General features: G+C 43.4%; 15 non-coding genes across 15 annotated transcripts; 7 read left to right on the top strand and 8 right to left on the bottom strand.

Annotated features, from left to right (window-relative positions):
- The first annotated feature begins 416 nt into the window (after nucleotides 1-416).
- TRNAP-AGG (transfer RNA proline (anticodon AGG)) lies at nucleotides 417-488 on the top strand. Its single transcript has one exon. It is a non-coding gene; the product is annotated as a tRNA-Pro (tRNA).
- Nucleotides 489-1,165: 677 nt separating this feature from the next.
- TRNAP-UGG (transfer RNA proline (anticodon UGG)) lies at nucleotides 1,166-1,237 on the bottom strand. Its single transcript has one exon. It is a non-coding gene; the product is annotated as a tRNA-Pro (tRNA).
- A 2,391-nt stretch (nucleotides 1,238-3,628) lies between these two features.
- Nucleotides 3,629-3,700, top strand: TRNAP-AGG (transfer RNA proline (anticodon AGG)). Its single transcript has one exon. It is a non-coding gene; the product is annotated as a tRNA-Pro (tRNA).
- A 677-nt stretch (nucleotides 3,701-4,377) lies between these two features.
- TRNAP-UGG (transfer RNA proline (anticodon UGG)) lies at nucleotides 4,378-4,449 on the bottom strand. Its single transcript has one exon. It is a non-coding gene; the product is annotated as a tRNA-Pro (tRNA).
- Nucleotides 4,450-6,895: 2,446 nt separating this feature from the next.
- Nucleotides 6,896-6,967, top strand: TRNAP-AGG (transfer RNA proline (anticodon AGG)). The gene has a single exon. It is a non-coding gene; the product is annotated as a tRNA-Pro (tRNA).
- A 677-nt stretch (nucleotides 6,968-7,644) lies between these two features.
- TRNAP-UGG (transfer RNA proline (anticodon UGG)) lies at nucleotides 7,645-7,716 on the bottom strand. Its single transcript has one exon. It is a non-coding gene; the product is annotated as a tRNA-Pro (tRNA).
- A 2,397-nt stretch (nucleotides 7,717-10,113) lies between these two features.
- TRNAP-AGG (transfer RNA proline (anticodon AGG)) lies at nucleotides 10,114-10,185 on the top strand. The gene has a single exon. It is a non-coding gene; the product is annotated as a tRNA-Pro (tRNA).
- A 677-nt stretch (nucleotides 10,186-10,862) lies between these two features.
- TRNAP-UGG (transfer RNA proline (anticodon UGG)) lies at nucleotides 10,863-10,934 on the bottom strand. The gene has a single exon. It is a non-coding gene; the product is annotated as a tRNA-Pro (tRNA).
- A 2,384-nt stretch (nucleotides 10,935-13,318) lies between these two features.
- On the top strand, nucleotides 13,319-13,390 carry TRNAP-AGG (transfer RNA proline (anticodon AGG)). Its single transcript has one exon. It is a non-coding gene; the product is annotated as a tRNA-Pro (tRNA).
- Nucleotides 13,391-14,067: 677 nt separating this feature from the next.
- On the bottom strand, nucleotides 14,068-14,139 carry TRNAP-UGG (transfer RNA proline (anticodon UGG)). The gene has a single exon. It is a non-coding gene; the product is annotated as a tRNA-Pro (tRNA).
- Nucleotides 14,140-16,517: 2,378 nt separating this feature from the next.
- Nucleotides 16,518-16,589, top strand: TRNAP-AGG (transfer RNA proline (anticodon AGG)). The gene has a single exon. It is a non-coding gene; the product is annotated as a tRNA-Pro (tRNA).
- Nucleotides 16,590-17,243: 654 nt separating this feature from the next.
- TRNAP-UGG (transfer RNA proline (anticodon UGG)) lies at nucleotides 17,244-17,315 on the bottom strand. The gene has a single exon. It is a non-coding gene; the product is annotated as a tRNA-Pro (tRNA).
- Nucleotides 17,316-19,693: 2,378 nt separating this feature from the next.
- Nucleotides 19,694-19,765, top strand: TRNAP-AGG (transfer RNA proline (anticodon AGG)). Its single transcript has one exon. It is a non-coding gene; the product is annotated as a tRNA-Pro (tRNA).
- A 654-nt stretch (nucleotides 19,766-20,419) lies between these two features.
- On the bottom strand, nucleotides 20,420-20,491 carry TRNAP-UGG (transfer RNA proline (anticodon UGG)). Its single transcript has one exon. It is a non-coding gene; the product is annotated as a tRNA-Pro (tRNA).
- Nucleotides 20,492-24,086: 3,595 nt separating this feature from the next.
- TRNAP-UGG (transfer RNA proline (anticodon UGG)) lies at nucleotides 24,087-24,158 on the bottom strand. The gene has a single exon. It is a non-coding gene; the product is annotated as a tRNA-Pro (tRNA).
- Between the last annotated feature and the right edge of the window lie 376 nt (nucleotides 24,159-24,534).

Below are 24,534 nucleotides of genomic sequence, written 5' to 3'. Positions count from 1 at the left end.
AAGAGTGCCTTAAGTTTTGTAACATCTCGGCGTTTGATTGGAGGAGAAATGGGAAGCCGCGAGAAACCACTTCGAGCATGGCCGAGGAGGGAATCAATCCTACAGGGGTGCGTGGGCCCCGTATGTACCGGTACCACTTTCAAATTTAGGTGTCTTAATATAAGTGAATATTTAACTTGTAACAAAGTGGTATACCAGTGAATGTGGTGTTGCGCTCTAAATCACTCTCAGTCGAGTTGGCAGCACCGACAGAAAGAGCGCCCCACAGTCGCTTCACCCTCACCCTCCCCGTTGCCAAATCTACAGTCAATTCGAATCCGTTAAACTAATCAAATCCACGCGTTTATGTCGCGAGTCAGGCGACGTTTTATCGTGGGAATAAATACATGCTATCTTTACAGCGCGAGCTGTCGAGTGGCTCGTTGGTCTAGGGGTATGATTCTCGCTTAGGGTGCGAGAGGTCCCGGGTTCAAATCCCGGACGAGCCCAAGAGTTTTGTAATCTCACAGTCCATAGTTTGAAGTAGAGAACAGTAGCCACTCACGTTTCACTGGGATTGATCTGGTTATTCGTTGAACTGCGAAAGCCCTGGATTACAATAATGTACCATACCGACATTTGCTTGGAGGAGAATTGGGACACCGCGTTAAACAGCTCCAGATGGCAGCGCCCCGCAGTGTACCGTGCTCCAGCCAGCGTGCCACGTTTGAAGTTCGTGGCAGAGCCGGGAATCGAAGTCGGGCCAGCGGGTGTGGCAAATTATCACGCTAACCACTACTCCACACAGGCGGACAGTTACAATTTTCAAGGAGAGAAATCCCCGATCTCGATTAATAATCACCACCATTTCCTAATTATGTAATTAAATTTGAAATCGTACTGCAACCATCGCAGATCATGAGGGAAACGCATCTTAGTCATTTAGTGATGATCGAATCGACTGGACAGTAGGTAAAACGCTCAAGTATTGTAACTCGAATCCAGGGATAGTCCATTTGCTCTTGTTTGTGTTCAATTGAGAGGGACTTTACTGTATATAACGTTTTGCTGGCATATTTAGGAAACGCATGTAAGGGAAGATTTACATCAAATAGGCAGAAGAACTGTTCGCAAGGCAATATCACTAACGTACATTGATATTCCTCGAAAACATTTAAAAACTGACGGGCTCGTCCGGGATTTGAACCCGGGACCTCTCGCACCCAAAGCGAGAATCATACCCCTAGACCAACGAGCCAACTGCGCAACAGTAGAGCTGATCACTGCTATCTCACCACGACTGTTACTAAAGCTGCCAATGTACATGTTGGTACAAGGTAGATCGCTTCTAGGGAACCAGAATCTCTATTATATAAAGCCGTACTGCTGACTCACTGACTGACATAAATGATTGACCACTTCCAGATGAGGTAGAAACGTTAAATTAAGCAAAGTTGTATCTATTAGTGTGAAAGCTAGGGAAGAGTTCCGAAGAGTTCAATATTTTTTGTGGTGCCCCCCACCACAAAACAAAATTTCGGACGCCATGTTGCAGTGCCCTAGATTATTAGAATTCCGCAAATTTATAGCTCTTAGCCTGTAAACTGCGGAGAAATCGCAAGAAGTTCAAGTATTCAATATTTTACCCCGTAAAGAATACGAAATATTAAGCGGAATTTATGACGATGCGCACTTTGGTTTCGAAATTTTTGTAGCTAAACGGTAATCGCTATCAGCAAAACGATTGCAATTTCGTCTCCTAAAATGAGGAGATCTACAGTTTTGGTCCTATGAACTTTTGTCGTAGCTCGACCCCTTCTACCTTAGACTGACCTTGATTTTCCCGGTTCTGGTCAATATTGATCATTTTCCAATAATTATTTTACTGATTTACACACTCCAGACAGATAGATGCACGAAATTCAGCAGGCTCCTTGGTACAATCATTGGCCATATGTAGACCGACTTTCATTATTCTAGCCGCCTTGAATGTATGCGAAAACGGAAGGAATATGCGCAACACTACTCAAATTTCAGCCGAATTTGTGATTCTTAAGCAATCTGTGATGAAGCCGATAGAGATACGGCAAAACCTCAAACAAAAATTGTACGCCGTTTCATCGTCAAGAATGTACCTGTCTGCTAATTTGGCATATCATTTCTCAACTTGTTAAAAGTGTACGAAATTTTACATGGATTGATAAGTTCACCTCTTTCTACGGTATAAATAGCCAGGATACGACAAAATATCCTAAATCCAAAATATAGGTGACAAAAAGTTTCGTCTAATGGCGCAATCCGTACCTCGATACGGCGTACCGTTTGGCCACAATTAATTTCCAAATGAAAGTCTGCACCCATTAGCGTGCACATTGCCTGGATATATCTCTTATGCCTTAGACAGAGCTGCATTTTCAGAATTTACGTCAATATTGTACATTTTCAAAATCTCATTTTACTGTGCTAACACAAATAAGACCGACAGAATCATGAAATTCGGCAGGCTCACTGAAACTTCCGTGGGTCATATGTGAGAAAAATGCATGATTCTAGCACCGTGGACAAATGCAGAAATGAAAGGAATATGTGGACACTGTAATCCTAATGTAAGGTTCTAAGCCAGTCTACGGCTTACACAATGCAGATACGACAAAACATCAATAAACGAAAATGTAGATCGTTTCAACTACGATGCACCGACCAAGTTTTAGGACTAAAGCTGCCCATTACGTTAGGATAATAATTTCGCATTTTTTAAGAAGCGTACGTAATGTTCATCGCGTCGAAACGTTTACATCTATCTCTGCTACAAACTGTGAATATACTGTGCGAGAAAATATCATAGGACCAAATAAGTACGCAAAAATATGGGCCGTCTTGACGCGCATAGTAATTTTCCAAGTGACCACTTGTAATGTAGAGGAGTTGGGGGTTTAGGGGCGGAGCCCCAACGAGCGAAAGCGAGTCTTATCTTCAATGTCACAACATAATTGAAGGAAGATTTTTGGGTTAAAACAGACAGACTTCAATGAGAATTTAGTGAATGACAATTTAACATATCTTACATTCCGTTATCTACTTCTTTATCTGTTTACCGTCTTGCCTTAAGAGCAGACTCTGGGTAGGGGGATACAAGTGGCGAGGATGAACAGTACCTCGCCCAGGCGGCCACACCTGCTATGCTGAACAGGGACCTTGCGGGGGAATGGGAAGATTGGAGGGGATAGACAAGGAAGAGTGCCTTAAGTTTTGTAACATCTCGGCGTTTGATTGGAGGAGAAATGGGAAGCCGCGAGAAACCACTTCGAGCATGGCCGAGGAGGGAATCAATCCTACAGGGGTGCGGGGGCCCCGTATGTACCGGTACCACTTTCAAATTTAGGTGTCTTAATATAAGTGAATATTTAACTTGTAACAAAGTGGTATACCAGTGAATGTGGTGTTGCGCTCTAAATCACTCTCAGTCGAGTTGGCAGCACCGACAGAAAGAGCGCCCCACAGTCGCTTCACCCTCACCCTCCCCGTTGCCAAATCTACAGTCAATTCGAATCCGTTAAACTAATCAAATCCACGCGTTTATGTCGCGAGTCAGGCGACGTTTTATCGTGGGAATAAATACATGCTATCTTTACAGCGCGAGCTGTCGAGTGGCTCGTTGGTCTAGGGGTATGATTCTCGCTTAGGGTGCGAGAGGTCCCGGGTTCAAATCCCGGACGAGCCCAAGAGTTTTGTAATCTCACAGTCCATAGTTTGAAGTAGAGAACAGTAGCCACTCACGTTTCACTGGGATTGATCTGGTTATTCGTTGAACTGCGAAAGCCCTGGATTACAATAGTGTACCATACCGACATTTGCTTGAAGGAGAATTTGGACACCGCGTTAAACAGCTCCAGATGGCAGCGCCCCGCAGTGTACCGTGCTCCAGCCAGCGTGCCACGTTTGAAGTTCGTGGCAGAGCCGGGAATCGAAGTCGGGCCAGCGGGTGTGGCAAATTATCACGCTAACCACTACTCCACACAGGCGGACAGTTACAATTTTCAAGGAGAGAAATCCCCGATCTCGATTAATAATCACCACCATTTCCTAATTATGTAATTAAATTTGAAATCGTACAGCAACCATCGCAGATCATGAGGGAAACGTATCTTAGTCATTTAGTGATGATCGAATCGACTGGACAGTAGGTAAAACGCTCAAGTATTGTAACTCGAATCCAGGGATAGTCCATTTGCTCTTGTTTGTGTTCAATTGAGAGGGACTTTACTGTATATAACGTTTTGCTGGCATATTTAGGAAACGCATGTAAGGGAAGATTTACATCAAATAGGCAGAAGAACTCTTCGCAAGGCAATATCACTAACGTACATTGATATTCCTCGAAAACATTTAAAAACAGACGGGCTCGTCCGGGATTTGAACCCGGGACCTCTCGCACCCAAAGCGAGAATCATACCCCTAGACCAACGAGCCAACTGCGCAACAGTAGAGCTGATCACTGCTATCTCACCACGACTGTTACTAAAGCTGCCAATGTACATGTTGGTACAAGGTAGATCGCTTCTAGGGAAGCAGAAACTCTATTATATAAAGCCGTACTGCTGACTCACTGACTGACATAAATGATTGACCACTTCCAGATGAGGTAGAAACGTTAAATTAAGCAAAGTTGTATCTATTAGTGTGAAAGCTAGGGAAGAGTTCCGAAGAGTTCAATATTTTTTGTGGTGCCCCCCACCACAAAACAAAATTTCGGACGCCATGTTGCAGTGCCCTAGATAATTAGAATTCCGGAAATTTATAGCTCTTAGCCTGTAAACTGCGGAGAAATCGCAAGAAGTTCAAGTATTCAATATTTTACCCCGTAAAGAATACGAAATATTAAGCGGAATTTATGACGATGCGCACTTTGGTTTCGAAATTTTTGTAGCTAAACGGTAATCGCTATCAGCAAAACGATTGAACTTTCGTCTCCTCAAATGAGGAGATCTACAGTTTTGGTCCTATGAACTTTTGTCGTAGCTCGACCCCTTCTACCTTAGATTGACCTTGATTTTCCCGGTTCTGGTCAATATTGATCATTTTCCAATAATTATTTTACTGATTTACACACTCCAGACAGATAGATGCACGAAATTCAGCAGGCTCCTTGGTACAATCATTGGCCATATGTAGACCGACTTTCATTATTCTAGCCGCCTTGAATGTATGCGGAAACGGAAGGAATATGCGCAACACTACTCAAATTTCAGCCGAATTTGTGATTCTTAAGCAATCTGTGATGAAGCCGATAGAGATACGGCAAAACCTCAAACAAAAATTGTAGGCCGTTTCATCGTCAAGAATGTACCTGTCTGCTAATTTGGCATAGGCCTATCATTTTTCAACTTGTTAAAATTGTACGAAATTTTACATGGATTGATAAGTTCACCTCTTTCTACGGTATAAATAGCCAGGATACGACAAAATATCCTAAATCCAAAATATAGGTGACAAAAAGTTTCGTCTAATGGCGCAATCCGTACCTCGATACGGCGTACCGTTTGGCCACAATTAATTTCCAAATGAAAGTCTGCACCCATTAGCGTGCACATTGCCTGGATATATCTCTTATGCCTTAGACAGAGCTGCATTTTCAGAATTTACGTCAATATTGTACATTTTCAAAATCTCATTTTACTGTGCTAACACAAATAAGACCGACAGAATCATGAAATTCGGCAGGCTCACTGAAACTTCCGTGGGTCATATGTGAGAAAAATGCATGATTCTAGCACCGTGGACAAATGCAGAAATGAAAGGAATATGTGGACACTGTAATCCTAATGTAAGGTTCTAAGCCAGTCTACGGCTTACACAATGGAGATACGACAAAACATCAATAAACGAAAATGTAGATCGTTTCAACTACGATGCACCGACCAAGTTTTAGGACTAAAGCTGCCCATTACGTTAGGATAATAATTTCGCATTTTTTAAGAAGCGTACGTAATGTTCATCGCGTCGAAATGTTTACATCTATCTCTGCTACAAACCGTGAATATACTGTGCGAGAAAATATCATAGGACCAAATAAGTACGCAAAAATATGGGCCGTCTTGACGCGCATAGTAATTTTCCAAGTGACCACTTGTAATGTAGAGGAGTTGGGGGTTTAGGGGCGGAGCCCCAACGAGCGAAAGCGAGTCTTATCTTCAATGTCACAACATAATTGAAGGAAGATTTTTGGGTTAAAACAGACAGACTTCAATGAGAATTTAGTGAATGACAATTTAACATATCTTCATCATCATCATCTGTTTACCCTCCAGGTTCGGTTTTTCCCTCGGACTTAGCGAGGGATCCCACCTCTACCGCCTCAAGGGCAGTGTCCTGGAGCTTCAGACTCTTGGTCGGGGGATACAACTGGGGAGTATGACCAGTACGTCGCCCAGGCGGCCTCACCTGCTATGCTGAACAGGGGCCTTGTGGAGGGATGGGAAGATTGGAGGGGATAGACGAGGAAGAGTGCCTTAAGTTTTGTAACATCTCGGCGTTTGATTGGAGGAGAAATGGGAAGCCGCGAGAAACCACTTCGAGCATGGCCGAGGAGGGAATCAATCCTACAGGGGTGCGTGGGCCCCGTATGTACCGGTACCACTTTCAAATTTAGGTGTCTTAATATAAGTGAATATTTAACTTGTAACAAAGTGGTATAACAGTGAATGTGGTGTTGCGCTCTAAATCACTCTCAGTCGAGTTGGCAGCACCGACAGAAAGAGCGCCCCACAGTCGCTTCACCCTCACCCTCCCCGTTGCCAAATCTACAGTCAATTCGAATCCGTTAAACTAATCAAATCCACGCGTTTATGTCGCGAGTCAGGCGACGTTTTATCGTGGGAATAAATACATGCTCTCTTTACAGCGCGAGCTGTCGAGTGGCTCGTTGGTCTAGGGGTATGATTCTCGCTTAGGGTGCGAGAGGTCCCGGGTTCAAATCCCGGACGAGCCCAAGAGTTTTGTAATCTCACAGTCCATAGTTTGAGGTAGAGAACAGTAGCCACTCACGTTTCACTGAGATTGATCCGGTTATTCGTTGAACTGCGAAAGCCCTGGCTTACAATAATGTACCATACCGACATTTGCTTGGAGGAGAATTTGGACACCGCGTTAAACAGCTCCAGATGGCAGCGCCCCGCAGTGTACCGTGCTCCAGCCAGCGTGCCACGTTTGAAGTTCGTGGCATAGCCGGGAATCGAAGTCGGGCCAGCGGGTGTGGCAAATTATCACGCTAACCACTACTCCACACAGGCGGACAGTTACAATTTTCAAGGAGAGAAATCCCCGATCTCGATTAATAATCACCACCATTTCCTAATTATGTAATTAAATTTGAAATCGTACAGCAACCATCGCAGATCATGAGGGAACCGTATCTTAGTCATTTAGTGATGATCGAATCGACTGGACAGTAGGTAAAACGCTCAAGTATTGTAACTCGAATCCAGGGATAGTCCATTTGCTCTTGTTTGTGTTCAATTGAGAGGGACTTTACTGGATATAACGTTTTGCTGGCATATTTAGGAAACGCATGTAAGGGAAGATTTACATCAAATAGGCAGAATAACTCTTCGCAAGGCAATATCACTAACGTACATTGATATTCGTCGAAAACATTTAAAAACAGACGGGCCCGTCCGGGATTTGAACCCGGGACCTCTCGCACCCAAAGCGAGAATCATACCCCTAGACCAACGAGCCAACTGCGCAACAGTAGAGCTGATCACTGCTATCTCACCACGACTGTTACTAAAGCTGCCAATGTACATGTTGGTACAAGGTAGATCGCTTCTAGGGAACCAGAATCTCTATTATATAAAGCCGTACTGCTGACTCACTGACTGACATAAATGATTGACCACTTCCAGATGAGGTAGAAACGTTAAATTAAGCAAAGTTGTATCTATTAGTGTGAAAGCTAGGGAAGAGTTCCGAAGAGTTCAATATTTTTTGTGGTGCCCCCCACCACAAAACAAAATTTCGGACGCCATGTTGCAGTGCCCTAGATAATTAGAATTCCGCAAATTTATAGCTCTTAGCCTGTAAACTGCGGAGAAATCGCAAGAAGTTCAAGTATTCAATATTTTACCCCGTAAAGAATACGAAATATTAAGCGGAATTTATGACGATGCGCACTTTGGTTTCGAAATTTTTGTAGCTAAACGGTAATCGCTATCAGCAAAACGATTGCACTTTCGTCTCCTAAAATGAGGAGATCTACAGTTTTGGTCCTATGAACTTTTGTCGTAGCTCGACCCCTTCTACCTTAGATTGACCTTGATTTTCCCGGTTCTGGTCAATATTGATCATTTTCCAATAATTATTTCACTGATTTACACACTCCAGACAGATAGATGCACGAAATTCAGCAGGCTCCTTGGTACAATCATTGGCCATATGTAGACCGACTTTCATTATTCTAGCCGCCTTGAATGTATGCGGAAACGGAAGGAATATGCGCAACACTACTCAAATTTCAGCCGAATTTGTGATTCTTAAGCAATCTGTGATGAAGCCGATAGAGATACGGCAAAACCTCAAACAAAAATTGTAGGCCGTTTCATCGTCAAGAATGTACCTGTCTGCTAATTTGGCATAGGCCTATCATTTTTCAACTTGTTAAAAGTGTACGAAATTTTACATGGATTGATAAGTTCACCTCTTTCTACGGTATAAATAGCCAGGATACGACAAAATATCCTAAATCCAAAATATAGGTGACAAAAAGTTTCGTCTAATGGCGCAATCCGTACCTCGATACGGCGTACCGTTTGGCCACAATTAATTTCCAAATGAAAGTCTGCACCCATTAGCGTGCACATTGCCTGGATATATCCCTTATGCCTTAGACAGAGCTGCATTTTCAGAATTTACGTCAATATTGTACATTTTCAAAATCTCATTTTACTGTGCTAACACAAATAAGACCGACAGAATCATGAAATTCGGCAGGCTCACTGAAACTTCCGTGGGTCATATGTGAGAAAAATGCATGATTCTAGCACCGTGGACAAATGCAGAAATGAAAGGAATATGTGGACACTGTAATCCTAATGTAAGGTTCTAAGCCAGTCTACGGCTTACACAATGCAGATACGACAAAACATCAATAAACGAAAATGTAGATCGTTTCAACTACGATGCACCGACCAAGTTTTAGAACTAAAGCTGCCCATTACGTTAGGATAATAATTTCGCATTTTTTAAGAAGCGTACGTAATGTTCATCGCGTCGAAACGTTTACATCTATCTCTGCTACAAACTGTGAATATACTGTGCGAGAAAATATCATAGGACCAAATAAGTACGCAAAAATATGGGCCGTCTTGACGCGCATAGTAATTTTCCAAGTGACCACTTGTAATGTAGAGGAGTTGGGGGTTGAGGGGCGGAGCCCCAACGAGCGAAAGCGAGTCTTATCTTCAATGTCACAACATAATTGAAGGAAGATTTTTGGGTTAAAACAGACAGACTTCAATGAGAATTTAGTGAATGACAATTTAACATATCTTACATTCCGTTATCTACTTCTTTATCTGTTTACCGTCTTGCCTTAAGAGCAGACTCTGGGTAGGGGGATACAAGTGGCGAGGATGAACAGTACCCCGCCCAGGCGGCCACACCTGCTATGCTGAACAGGGACCTTGCGGGGGAATGGGAAGATTGGAGGGGATAGACAAGGAAGAGTGCCTTAAATTTAGTAACATCTCGGCGTTTGATTGGAGGAGAAATGGGAAGCCGCGAGAAACCACTTCGAGCATGGCCGAGGAGGGAATCAATCCTACAGGGGTGCATGGGCCCCGTATGTACCGGTACCACTTTCAAATTTAGGTGTCTTAATATAAGTGAATATTTAACTTGTAACAAAGTGGTATACCAGTGAATGTGGTGTTGCGCTCTAAATCACTCTCAGTCGAGTTGGCAGCACCGACAGAAAGAGCGCCCCACAGTCGCTTCACCCTCACCCTCCCCGTTGCCAAATCTACAGTCAATTCGAATCCGTTAAACTAATCAAATCCACGCGTTTATGTCGCGAGTCAGGCGACGTTTTATCGTGGGAATAAATACATGCTATCTTTACAGCGCGAGCTGTCGAGTGGCTCGTTGGTCTAGGGGTATGATTCTCGCTTAGGGTGCGAGAGGTCCCGGGTTCAAATCCCGGACGAGCCCAAGAGTTTTGTAATCTCACAGTCCATAGTTTGAAGTAGAGAACAGTAGCCACTCACGTTTCACTGGGATTGATCTGGTTATTCGTTGAACTGCGAAAGCCCTGGATTACAATAATGTACCATACCGACATTTGCTTGAAGGAGAATTTGGACACCGCGTTAAACAGCTCCAGATGGCAGCGCCCCGCAGTGTACCGTGCTCCAGCCAGCGTGCCACGTTTGAAGTTCGTGGCAGAGCCGGGAATCGAAGTCGGGCCAGCGGGTGTGGCAAATTACCACGCTAACCACTACTCCACACAGGCGGACAGTTACAATTTTCAAGGAGAGAAATCCCCGATCTCGATTAATAATCACCACCATTTCCTAATTATGTAATTAAATTTGAAATCGTACAGCAACCATCGCAGATCATGAGGGAAACGTATCTTAGTCATTTAGTGATGATCGAATCGACTGGACAGTAGGTAAAACGCTCAAGTATTGTAACTCGAATCCAGGGATAGTCCATTTGCTCTTGTTTGTGTTCAATTGAGAGGGACTTTACTGTATATAACGTTTTGCTGGCATATTTAGGAAACGCATGTAAGGGAAGATTTACATCAAATAGGCAGAAGAACTCTTCGCAAGGCAATATCACTAACGTACATTGACATTCCTCGAAAACATTTAAAAACAGACGGGCTCGTCCGGGATTTGAACCCGGGACCTCTCGCACCCAAAGCGAGAATCATACCCCTAGACCAACGAGCCAACTGCGCAACAGTAGAGCTGATCACTGCTATCTCACCACGACTGTTACTAAAGCTGCCAATGTACATGTTGGTACAAGGTAGATCGCTTCTAGGGAAGCAGAAACTCTATTATATAAAGCCGTACTGCTGACTCACTGACTGACATAAATGATTGACCACTTCCAGATGAGGTAGAAACGTTAAAGTAAGCAAAGTTGTATCTATTAGTGTGAAAGCTAGGGAAGAGTTCCGAAGAGTTCAATATTTTTTGTGGTGCCCCCCACCACAAAACAAAATTTCGGACGCCATGTTGCAGTGCCCTAGATAATTAGAATTCCGCAAATTTATAGCTCTTAGCCTGTAAACTGCGGAGAAATGCAAGAAGTTCAAGTATTCAATATTTTACCCCGTAAAGAATACGAAATATTAAGCGGAATTTATGACGATGCGCACTTTGGTTTCGAAATTTTTGTAGCTAAACGGTAATCGCTATCAGCAAAACGATTGCACTTTCGTCTCCTAAAATGAGGAGATCTACAGTTTTGGTCCTATGAACTTTTGTCGTAGCTCGACCCCTTCTACCTTAGATTGACCTTGATTTTCCCGGTTCTGGTCAATATTGATCATTTTCCAATAATTATTTTACTGATTTACACACTCCAGACAGATAGATGCACGAAATTCAGCAGGCTCCTTGGTACAATCATTGGCCATATGTAGACCGACTTTCATTATTCTAGCCGCCTTGAATGTATGCGGAAACGGAAGGAATATGCGCAACACTACTCAAATTTCAGCCGAATTTGTGATTCTTAAGCAATCTGTGATGAAGCCGATAGAGATACGGCAAAACCTCAAACAAAAATTGTAGGCCGTTTCATCGTCAAGAATGTACCTGTCTGCTAATTTGGCATAGGCCTATCATTTTTCAACTTGTTAAAAGTGTACGAAATTTTACATGGATTGATAAGTTCACCTCTTTCTACGGTATAAATAGCCAGGATACGACAAAATATCCTAAATCCAAAATATAGGTGACAAAAAGTTTCGTCTAATGGCGCAATCCGTACCTCGATACGGCGTACCGTTTGGCCACAATTAATTTCCAAATGAAAGTCTGCACCCATTAGCGTGCACATTGCCTGGATATATCTCTTATGCCTTAGACAGAGCTGCATTTTCAGAATTTACGTCAATATTGTACATTTTCAAAATCTCATTTTACTGTGCTAACACAAATAAGACCGACAGAATCATGAAATTCGGCAGGCTCACTGAAACTTCCGTGGGTCATATGTGAGAAAAATGCATGATTCTAGCACCGTGGACAAAAGGAATATGTGGACACTGTAATCCTAATGTAAGGTTCTAAGCCAGTCTACGGCTTACACAATGCAGATACGACAAATCATCAATAAACGAAAATGTAGATCTTTTCAACTACGATGCACCGACCAAGTTTTGGGACTAAAGCTGCCCATTACGTTAGGATAATAATTTCGCATTTTTTAAGAAGCGTACGTAATGTTCATCGCGTCGAAACGTTTACATCTATCTCTGCTACAAACTGTGAATATACTGTGCGAGAAAATATCATAGGACCAAATAAGTACGCAAAAATATGGGCCGTCTTGACGCGCATAGTAATTTTCCAAGTGACCACTTGTAATGTAGAGGAGTTGGGGGTTTAGGGGCGGAGCCCCAACGAGCGAAAGCGAGTCTTATCTTCAATGTCACAACATAATTGAAGGAAGATTTTTGGGTTAAAACAGACAGACTTCAATGAGAATTTAGTGAATGACAATTTAACATATCTTACATTCCGTTATCTACTTCTTTATCTGTTTAACGTCTTGCCTTAAGAGCAGACTCTGGGTAGGGGGATACAAGTGGCGAGGATGAACAGTACCCCGCCCAGGCGGCCACACCTGCTATGCTGAACAGGGACCTTGCGGGGGAATGGGAAGATTGGAGGGGATAGACAAGGAAGAGTGCCTTAAGTTTTGTAACATCTCGGCGTTTGATTGGAGGAGAAATGGGAAGCCGCGAGAAACCACTTCGAGCATGGCCGAGGAGGGAATCAATCCTACAGGGGTGCGTGGGCCCCGTATGTACCGGTACCACTTTCAAATTTAGGTGTCTTAATATAAGTGAATATTTAACTTGTAACAAAGTGGTATACCAGTGAATGTGGTGTTGCGCTCTAAATCACTCTCAGTCGAGTTGGCAGCACCGACAGAAAGAGCGCTCCACAGTCGCTTCACCCTCACCCTCCCCGTTGCCAAATCTACAGTCAATTCGAATCCGTTAAACTAATCAAATCCACGCGTTTATGTCGCGAGTCAGGCGACGTTTTATCGTGGGAATAAATACATGCTATCTTTACAGCGCGAGCTGTCGAGTGGCTCGTTGGTCTAGGGGTATGATTCTCGCTTAGGGTGCGAGAGGTCCCGGGTTCAAATCCCGGACGAGCCCAAGAGTTTTGTAATCTCACAGTCCATAGTTTGAAGTAGAGAACAGTAGCCACTCACGTTTCACTGGGATTGATCTGGTTATTCGTTGAACTGCGAAAGCCCTGGATTACAATAATGTACCATACCGACATTTGCTTGAAGGAGAATTTGGACACCGCGTTAAACAGCTCCAGATGGCAGCGCCCCGCAGTGTACCGAGCTCCAGCCAGCGTGCCACGTTTGAAGTTCGTGGCAGAGCCGGGAATCGAAGTCGGGCCAGCGGGTGTGGCAAATTATCACGCTAACCACTACTCCACACAGGCGGACAGTTACAATTTTCAAGGAGAGAAATCCCCGATCTCGATTAATAATCACCACCATTTCCTAATTATGTAATTAAATTTGAAATCGTACAGCAACCATCGCAGATCATGAGGGAACCGTATCTTAGTCATTTAGTGATGATCGAATCGACTGGACAGTAGGTAAAACGCTCAAGTATTGTAACTCGAATCCAGGGATAGTCCATTTGCTCTTGTTTGTGTTCAATTGAGAGGGACTTCATTGTATATAACGTTTTGCTGGCATATTTAGGAAACGCATGTAAGGGAAGATTTACATCAAATAGGCAGAAGAACTCTTCGCAAGGCAATATCACTAACGTACATTGATATTCCTCGAAAACATTTAAAAACAGACGGGCTCGTCCGGGATTTGAACCCGGGACCTCTCGCACCCAAAGCGAGAATCATACCCCTAGACCAACGAGCCAACTGCGCAACAGTAGAGCTGATCACTGCTATCTCACCACGACTGTTACTAAAGCTGCCAATGTACATGTTGGTACAAGGTAGATCGCTTCTAGGGAAGCAGAATCTCTATTATATAAAGCCGTACTGCTGACTCACTGACTGACATAAATGATTGACCACTTCCAGATGAGGTAGAAACGTTAAATTAAGCAAAGTTGTATCTATTAGTGTGAAAGCTAGGGAAGAGTTCCGAAGAGTTCAATATTTTTTGTGGTGCCCCCCACCACAAAACAAAATTTCGGACGCCATGTTGCAGTGCCCTAGATAATTAGAATTCCGCAAATTTATAGCTCTTAGCCTGTAAACTGCGGAGAAATCGCAAGAAGTTCAAGTATTCAATATTTTACCCCGTAAAGAATACGAAATATTAAGCGGAATTTATGACGATGCGCACTTTGGTTTTGAAATTTTTGTAGCTAAACGGTAATCGCTATCAGCAAAACGATTGCACTTTCGTCTCCTAAAATGAGGAGATCTACAGTTTTGGTCCTATGAACTTTTGTCGTAGCTCGACCCCTTCTACCTTAGATTGACCTTGATTTTCCCGGTTCTGGTCAATATTGATCATTTTCCAATAATTATTTTACTGATTTACACACTCCAGACAGATAGATGCACGAAATTCAGCAGGCTCCTTGGTACAATCATTGGCCATATGTAGACCGACTTTCATTATTCTAGCCGCCTTGAATGTATGCGGAAACGGAGGGAATATGCGCAACACTACTCAATTTTCAGCCGAATTTGTGATTCTTAAGCAATCTGTGATGAAGCCGATAGAGATACGGCAAAACCTCAAACAAAAATTGTAGGCCGTTTCATCGTCAAGAATGTACCTGTCTGCTAATTTGGCATATCATTTTTCAACTTGTTAAAAGTGTACGAAATTTTACATGGATTGATAAGTTCACCTCTTTCTACGGTATAAATAGCCAGGATACGACAAAATATCCTAAATCCAAAATATAGGTGACAAAAAGTTTCGTCTAATGGCGCAATCCGTACCTCGATACGGCGTACCGTTTGGCCACAATTAATTTCCAAATGAAAGTCTGCACCCATTAGCGTGCACATTGCCTGGATATATCTCTTATGCCTTAGACAGAGCTGCATTTTCAGAATTTACGTCAATATTGTACATTTTCAAAATCTCATTTTACTGTGCTAACACAAATAAGACCGACAGAATCATGAAATTCGGCAGGCTCACTGAAACTTCCGTGGGTCATATGTGAGAAAAATGCATGATTCTAGCACCGTGGAGAAAAGGAATATGTGGACACTGTAATCGTAATGTAAGGTTCTAAGCCAGTCTACGGCTTACACAATGCAGATACGACAAAACATCAATAAACGAAAATGTAGATCGTTTCAACTACGATGCACCGACCAAGTTTTAGGACTAAAGCTGCCCATTACGTTAGGATAATAATTTCCATTTTTTAAGAAGCGTACGTAATGTTCATCGCGTCGAAACGTTTACATCTATCTCTGCTACAAACTGTGAATATACTGTGCGAGAAAATATCATAGGACCAAATAAGTACGCAAAAATATGGGCCGTCTTGACGCGCATAGTAATTTTCCAAGTGACCACTTGTAATGTAGAGGAGTTGGGGGTTTAGGGGCGGAGCCCCAACGAGCGAAAGCGAGTCTTATCTTCAATGTCACAACATAATTGAAGGAAGATTTTTGGGTTAAAACAGACAGACTTCAATGAGAATTTAGTGAATGACAATTTAACATATCTTACATTCCGTTATCTACTTCTTTATCTGTTTACCGTCTTGCCTTAAGAGCAGACTCTGGGAAGGGTGAAACAAGTGGCGAGGATGAACAGTACCTCGCCCAGGCGGCCACACCTGCTATGCTGAACAGGGACCTTGCGGGGAAATGGGAAAATTGGAGGGGATAGACAAGGAAGAGTGCCTTAAGTTTTGTAACATCTCGGCGTTTGATTGGAGGAGAAATGGGAAGCCGCGAGAAACCACTTCGAGCATGGCCGAGGAGGGAATCAATCCTACAGGGGTGCGTGGGCCCCGTATGTACCGGTACCACTTTCAAATTTAGGTGTCTTAATATAAGTGAATATTTAACTTGTAACAAAGTGGTATACCACTGATTGTGGTGTTGCGCTCTAAATCACTCTCAGTCGAGTTGGCAGCACCGACAGAAAGAGCGCCCCACAGTCGCTTCACCCTCACCCTCCCCGTTGCCAAATCTACAGTCAATTCGAATCCGTTAAACTAATCAAATCCACGCGTTTATGTCGCGAGTCAGGCGACGTTTTATCGTGGGAATAAATACATGCTATCTTTACAGCGCGAGCTGTCTAGTGGCTCGTTGGTCTAGGGGTATGATTCTCGCTTAGGGTGCGAGAGGTCCCGGGTTCAAATCCCGGACGAGCCCAAGAGTTTTGTAATCTCACAGTCCATAGTTTGAAGTAGAGAACAGTAGCCACTCACGTTTCACTGGGATTGATCTGGTTATTCGTTGAACTGCGAAAGCCCTGGATTACAATAATGTACCATACCGACATTTGCTTGGAGGAGAATTTGGACACCGCGTTAAACAGCTCCAGATGGCAGCGCCCCGCAGTGTACCGTGCTCCAGCCTGCGTGCCACGTTTGAAGTTCGTGGCAGAGCCGGGAATCGAAGTCGGGCCAGCGGGTGTGGCAAATTTTCACGCTAACCACTACTCCACACAGGCGGAAATCCCCGATCTCGATTAATAATCACCACCATTTCCTAATTATGTAATTAAATTTGAAATCGTACAGCAACCATCGCAGATCATGAGGGAACCGTATCTTAGTCATTTAGTGATGATCGAATCGACTGGACAGTAAGTAAAACGCTCAAGTATTGTAACTCGAATCCAGGGATAGTCCATTTGCTCTTGTTTGTGTTCAATTGAGAGGGACTTCATTGTATATAACGTTTTGCTGGCATATTTAGGAAACGCATGTAAGGGAAGATTTACATCAAATAGGCAGAAGAACTCTTCGCAAGGCAATATCACTAACGTACATTGATATTCCTCGAAAACATTTAAAAACAGACGGGCTCGTCCGGGATTTGAACCCGGGACCTCTCGCACCCAAAGCGAGAATCATACCCCTAGACCAACGAGCCAACTGCGCAACAGTAGAGCTGATCACTGCTATCTCACCACGACTGTTACTAAAGCTGCCAATGTACATGTTGGTACAAGGTAGATCGCTTCTAGGGAAGCAGAATCTCTATTATATAAAGCCGTACTGCTGACTCACTGACTGACATAAATGATTGACCACTTCCAGATGAGGTAGAAACGTTAAATTAAGCAAAGTTGTATCTATTAGTGTGAAAGCTAGGGAAGAGTTCCGAAGAGTTCAATATTTTTTGTGGTGCCCCCCACCACAAAACAAAATTTCGGACGCCATGTTGCAGTGCCCTAGATAATTAGAATTCCGCAAATTTATAGCTCTTAGCCTGTAAACTGCGGAGAAATCGCAAGAAGTTCAAGTATTCAATATTTTACCCCGTAAAGAATACGAAATATTAAGCGGAATTTATGACGATGCGCACTTTGGTTTTGAAATTTTTGTAGCTAAACGGTAATCGCTATCAGCAAAACGATTGCACTTTCGTCTCCTAAAATGAGGAGATCTACAGTTTTGGTCCTATGAACTTTTGTCGTAGCTCGACCCCTTCTACCTTAGATTGACCTTGATTTTCCCGGTTCTGGTCAATATTGATCATTTTCCAATAATTATTTTACTGATTTACACACTCCAGACAGATAGATGCACGAAATTCAGCAGGCTCCTTGGTACAATCATTGGCCATATGTAGACCGACTTTCATTATTCTAGCCGCCTTGAATGTATGCGGAAACGGAGGGAATATGCGCAACACTACTCAAATTTCAGCCGAATTTGTGATTCTTAAGCAATCTGTGATGAAGCCGATAGAGATACGGCAAAACCTCAAACAAAAATTGTAGGCCGTTTCATCGTCAAGAATGTACCTGTCTGCTAATTTGGCATATCATTTTTCAACTTGTTAAAAGTGTACGAAATTTTACATGGATTGATAAGTTCACCTCTTTCTACGGTATAAATAGCCAGGATACGACAAAATATCCTAAATCCAAAATATAGGTGACAAAAAGTTTCGTCTAATGGCGCAATCCGTACCTCGATACGGCGTACCGTTTGGCCACAATTAATTTCCAAATGAAAGTCTGCACCCATTAGCGTGCACATTGCCTGGATATATCTCTTATGCCTTAGACAGAGCTGCATTTTCAGAATTTACGTCAATATTGTACATTTTCAAAATCTCATTTTACTGTGCTAACACAAATAAGACCGACAGAATCATGAAATTCGGCAGGCTCACTGAAACTTCCGTGGGTCATATGTGAGAAAAATGAATGATTCTAGCACCGTGGAGAAAAGGAATATGTGGACACTGTAATCGTAATGTAAGGTTCTAAGCCAGTCTACGGCTTACACAATGCAGATACGACAAAACATCAATAAACGAAAATGTAGATCGTTTCAACTACGATGCACCGACCAAGTTTTAGGACTAAAGCTGCCCATTACGTTAGGATAATAATTTCCATTTTTTAAGAAGCGTACGTAATGTTCATCGCGTCGAAACGTTTACATCTATCTCTGCTACAAACTGTGAATATACTGTGCGAGAAAATATCATAGGACCAAATAAGTACGCAAAAATATGGGCCGTCTTGACGCGCATAGTAATTTTCCAAGTGACCACTTGTAATGTAGAGGAGTTGGGGGTTTAGGGGCGGAGCCCCAACGAGCGAAAGCGAGTCTTATCTTCAATGTCACAACATAATTGAAGGAAGATTTTTGGGTTAAAACAGACAGACTTCAATGAGAATTTAGTGAATGACAATTTAACATATCTTACATTCCGTTATCTACTTCTTTATCTGTTTACCGTCTTGCCTTAAGAGCAGACTCTGGGAAGGGTGAAACAAGTGGCGAGGATGAACAGTACCTCGCCCAGGCGGCCACACCTGCTATGCTGAACAGGGACCTTGCGGGGGAATGGGAAAATTGGAGGGGATAGACAAGGAAGAGTGCCTTAAGTTTTGTAACATCTCGGCGTTTGATTGGAGGAGAAATGGGAAGCCGCGAGAAACCACTTCGAGCATGGCCGAGGAGGGAATCAATCCTACAGGGGTGCGTGGGCCCCGTATGTACCGGTACCACTTTCAAATTTAGGTGTCTTAATATAAGTGAATATTTAACTTGTAACAAAGTGGTATACCACTGATTGTGGTGTTGCGCTCTAAATCACTCTCAGTCGAGTTGGCAGCACCGACAGAAAGAGCGCCCCACAGTCGCTTCACCCTCACCCTCCCCGTTGCCAAATCTACAGTCAATTCGAATCCGTTAAACTAATCAAATCCACGCGTTTATGTCGCGAGTCAGGCGACGTTTTATCGTGGGAATAAATACATGCTATCTTTACAGCGCGAGCTGTCTAGTGGCTCGTTGGTCTAGGGGTATGATTCTCGCTTAGGGTGCGAGAGGTCCCGGGTTCAAATCCCGGACGAGCCCAAGAGTTTTGTAATCTCACAGTCCATAGTTTGAAGTAGAGAACAGTAGCCACTCACGTTTCACTGGGATTGATCTGGTTATTCGTTGAACTGCGAAAGCTCTGGATTACAATAATGTACCATACCGACATTTGCTTGGAGGAGAATTTGGACACCGCGTTAAACAGCTCCAGATGGCAGCGCCCCGCAGTGTACCGTGCTCCAGCCTGCGTGCCACGTTTGAAGTTCGTGGCAGAGCCGGGAATCGAAGTCGGGCCAGCGGGTGTGGCAAATTTTCACGCTAACCACTACTCCACACAGGCGGAAATCCCCGATCTCGATTAATAATCACCACCATTTCCTAATTATGTAATTAAATTTGAAATCGTACAGCAACCATCGCAGATCATGAGGGAACCGTATCTTAGTCATTTAGTGATGATCGAATCGACTGGACAGTAGGTAAAACGCTCAAGTATTGTAACTCGAATCCAGGGATAGTCCATTTGCTCTTGTTTGTGTTCAATTGAGAGGGACTTTATTGTATATAACGTTTTGCTGGCATATTTAGGAAACGCATGTAAGGGAAGATTTACATCAAATAGGCAGAAGAACTCTTCGCAAGGCAATATCACTAACGTACATTGATATTCCTCGAAAACATTTAAAAACAGACGGGCTCGTCCGGGATTTGAACCCGGGACCTCTCGCACCCAAAGCGAGAATCATACCCCTAGACCAACGAGCCAACTGCGCAACAGTAGAGCTGATCACTGCTATCTCACCACGACTGTTACTAAAGCTGCCAATGTACATGTTGGTACAAGGTAGATCGCTTCTAGGGAAGCAGAATCTCTATTATATAAAGCCGTACTGCTGACTCACTGACTGACATAAATGATTGACCACTTCCAGATGAGGTAGAAACGTTAAATTAAGCAAAGTTGTATCTATTAGTGTGAAAGCTAGGGAAGAGTTCCGAAGAGTTCAATATTTTTTGTGGTGCCCCCCACCACAAAACAAAATTTCGGACGCCATGTTGCAGTGCCCTAGATAATTAGAATTCCGCAAATTTATAGCTCTTAGCCTGTAAACTGCGGAGAAATCGCAAGAAGTTCAAGTATTCAATATTTTACCCCGTAAAGAATACGAAATATTAAGCGGAATTTATGACGATGCGCACTTTGGTTTTGAAATTTTTGTAGCTAAACGGTAATCGCTATCAGCAAAACGATTGCACTTTCGTCTCCTAAAATGAGGAGATCTACAGTTTTGGTCCTATGAACTTTTGTCGTAGCTCGACCCCTTCTACCTTAGATTGACCTTGATTTTCCCGGTTCTGGTCAATATTGATCATTTTCCAATAATTATTTTACTGATTTACACACTCCAGACAGATAGATGCACGAAATTCAGCAGGCTCCTTGGTACAATCATTGGCCATATGTAGACCGACTTTCATTATTCTAGCCGCCTTGAATGTATGCGAAAACGGAAGGAATATGCGCAACACTACTCAAATTTCAGCCGAATTTGTGATTCTTAAGCAATCTGTGATGAAGCCGATAGAGATACGGCAAAACCTCAAACAAAAATTGTACGCCGTTTCATCGTCAAGAATGTACCTGTCTGCTAATTTGGCATATCATTTCTCAACTTGTTTAAAGTGTACGAAATTTTACATGGATTGATAAGTTCACCTCTTTCTACGGTATAAATAGCCAGGATACGACAAAATATCCTAAATCCAAAATATAGGTGACAAAAAGTTTCGTCTAATGGCGCAATCCGTACCTCGATACGGCGTACCGTTTGGCCACAATTAATTTCCAAATGAAAGTCTGCACCCATTAGCGTGCACATTGCCTGGATATATCTCTTATGCCTTAGACAGAGCTGCATTTTCAGAATTTACGTCAATATTGTACATTTTCAAAATCTCATTTTACTGTGCTAACACAAATAAGACCGACAGAATCATGAAATTCGGCAGGCTCACTGAAACTTCCGTGGGTCATATGTGAGAAAAATGCATGATTCTAGCACCGTGGACAAATGCAGAAATGAAAGGAATATGTGGACACTGTAATCCTAATGTAAGGTTCTAAGCCAGTCTACGGCTTACACTATGCAGATACGACAAATCATCAATAAACGAAAATGTAGATCGTTTCAACTACGATGCACCGATCAAGTTTTAGGACTAAAGCTGCCCATTACGTTAGGATAATAATTTCGCATTTTTTAAGAAGCGTACGTAATGTTCATCGCGTCGAAACGTTTACATCTATCTCTGCTACAAACTGTGAATATACTGTGCGAGAAAATATCATAGGACCAAATAAGTACGCAAAAATATGGGCCGTCTTGACGCGCATAGTAATTTTCCAAGTGACCACTTGTAATGTAGAGGAGTTGGGGGTTTAGGGGCGGAGCCCCAACGAGCGAAAGCGAGTCTTATCTTCAATGTCACAACATAATTGAAGGAAGATTTTTGGGTTAAAACAGACAGACTTCAATGAGAATTTAGTGAATGACAATTTAACATATCTTCATCATCATCATCTGTTTACCCACCTCTACCGCCTCAAGGGCAGTGTCCTGGAGCTTCAGACTCTTGGTCGGGGGATACAACTGAGGAGTATGACCAGTACGTCGCCTAGGCGGCCTCACCTGCTATGCTGAACAGGGGCCTTGTGGAGGGATGGGAAGATTGGAAGGGATAGGCAAGGAAGAGGGAAGGAAGCGGCCGTGGCCTTAAGTTACGTACCATCCCGGCATTCGCCGGGAGGCGAAGTGGGAAACCACGGAAAACCACTTCCAGGATGGCTGAGGTGGGAATCGAACCCACCTCTACTCAGTTGACCTCCCGAGGCTGAGTGGACCCCGTTCCAGCCCTCGTACCACTTTTCAAATTTCGTGGCAGAGCCGGGAATCGAAACCGGGCCTCCGGGGTGGCAGCTAATCACGCTAACCCCTACACCACAGAGGCGGACTTAACATATCTTACATTCCGTTATCTACTTCTTTATCTGTTTACCGTCTTGCCTTAAGAGCAGACTCTGGGTAGGGGGATACAAGTGGCGAGGATGAACAGTACCTCGCCCAGGCGGCCACACCTGCTATGCTGAACAGGGACCTTGCGGGGGAATGGGAAGATTGGAGGGGATAGACAAGGAAGAGTGCCTTAAGTTTTGTAACATCCCGGCGTTTGATTGGAGGAGAAATGGGAAGCCGCGAGAAACCACTTCGAGCATGGCCGAGGAGGGAATCAATCCTACAGGGGTGCGTGGGCCCCGTATGTACCGGTACCACTTTCAAATTTAGGTGTCTTAATATAAGTGAATATTTAACTTGTAACAAAGTGGTATACCAGTGAATGTGGTGTTGCGCTCTAAATCACTCTCAGTCGAGTTGGCAGCACCGACAGAAAGAGCGCCCCACAGTCGCTTCACCCTCACCCTCCCCGTTGCCAAATCTACAGTCAATTCGAATCCGTTAAACTAATCAAATCCACGCGTTTATGTCGCGAGTCAGGCGACGTTTTATCGTGGGAATAAATACATGCTATCTTTACAGCGCGAACGGTCGAGTGGCCCGTTGGTGTAGGGGTTTGATTCTCGTTTAGGGTGCGAGAGGTCCCGGGTTCAATTCCCGGACGAGCCCAAGAGTTTTGTAATCTCACAGTCCATAGTTTGAAGTAGAGAACAGTAGCCACTCACGTTTCACTGGGATTGATCTGGTTATTCGTTGAACTGCGAAAGCCCTGGATTACAATAATGTACCATACCGACATTTGCTTGGAGGAGAATTTGGACACCGCGTTAAACAGCTCCAGATGGCAGCGCCCCGCAGTGTACCGTGCTCCAGCCAGCGTGCCACGTTTGAAGTTCGTGGCAGAGCCGGGATTCGAAGTCGGGCCAGCGGGTGTGGCAAATTATCACGCTAACCACTACTCCACACAGGCGGACAGTTACAATTTTCAAGGAGAGAAATCCCCGATCTCGATTAATAATCACCACCATTTCCTAATTATGTAATTAAATTTGAAATCGTACAGCAACCATCGCAGATCATGAGGGAACCGTATCTTAGTCATTTAGTGATGATCGAATCGACTGGACAGTAGGTAAAACGCTCAAGTATTGTAACTCGAATCCAGGGATAGTCCATTTGCTCTTGTTTGTGTTCAATTGAGAGGGACTTTACTGTATATAACGTTTTGCTGGCATATTTAGGAAACGCATGTAAGGGAAGATTTACATCAAATAGGCAGAAGAACTCTTCGCAAGGCAATATCACTAACGTACATTGATATTCCTCGAAAACATTTAAAAACAGACGGGCTCGTCCGGGATTTGAACCCGGGACCTCTCGCACCCAAAGCGAGAATCATACCCCTAGACCAACGAGCCAACTGCGCAACAGTAGAGCTGATCACTGCTATCTCACCACGACTGTTACTAAAGCTGCCAATGTACATGTTGGTACAAGGTAGATCGCTTCTAGGGAAGCAGAAACTCTATTATATAAAGCCGTACTGCTGACTCACTGACTGACATAAATGATTGACCACTTCCAGATGAGGTAGAAACGTTAAATTAAGCAAAGTTGTATCTATTAGTGTGAAAGCTAGGGAAGAGTTCCGAAGAGTTCAATATTTTTTGTGGTGCCCCCCACCACAAAACAAAATTTCGGACGCCATGTTGCAGTGCCCTAGATAATTAGAATTCCGCAAATTTATAGCTCTTAGCCTGTAATCTGCGGAGAAATCGCAAGAAGTTCAAGTAT

The sequence above is a fragment of the Anabrus simplex genome, chromosome 4 (assembly GCF_040414725.1).
Source record: "Anabrus simplex isolate iqAnaSimp1 chromosome 4, ASM4041472v1, whole genome shotgun sequence".
Taxonomy (NCBI): Eukaryota; Metazoa; Arthropoda; class Insecta; order Orthoptera; family Tettigoniidae; genus Anabrus; species Anabrus simplex.
This window is presented reverse-complemented; position numbering and strand designations above follow the sequence as displayed.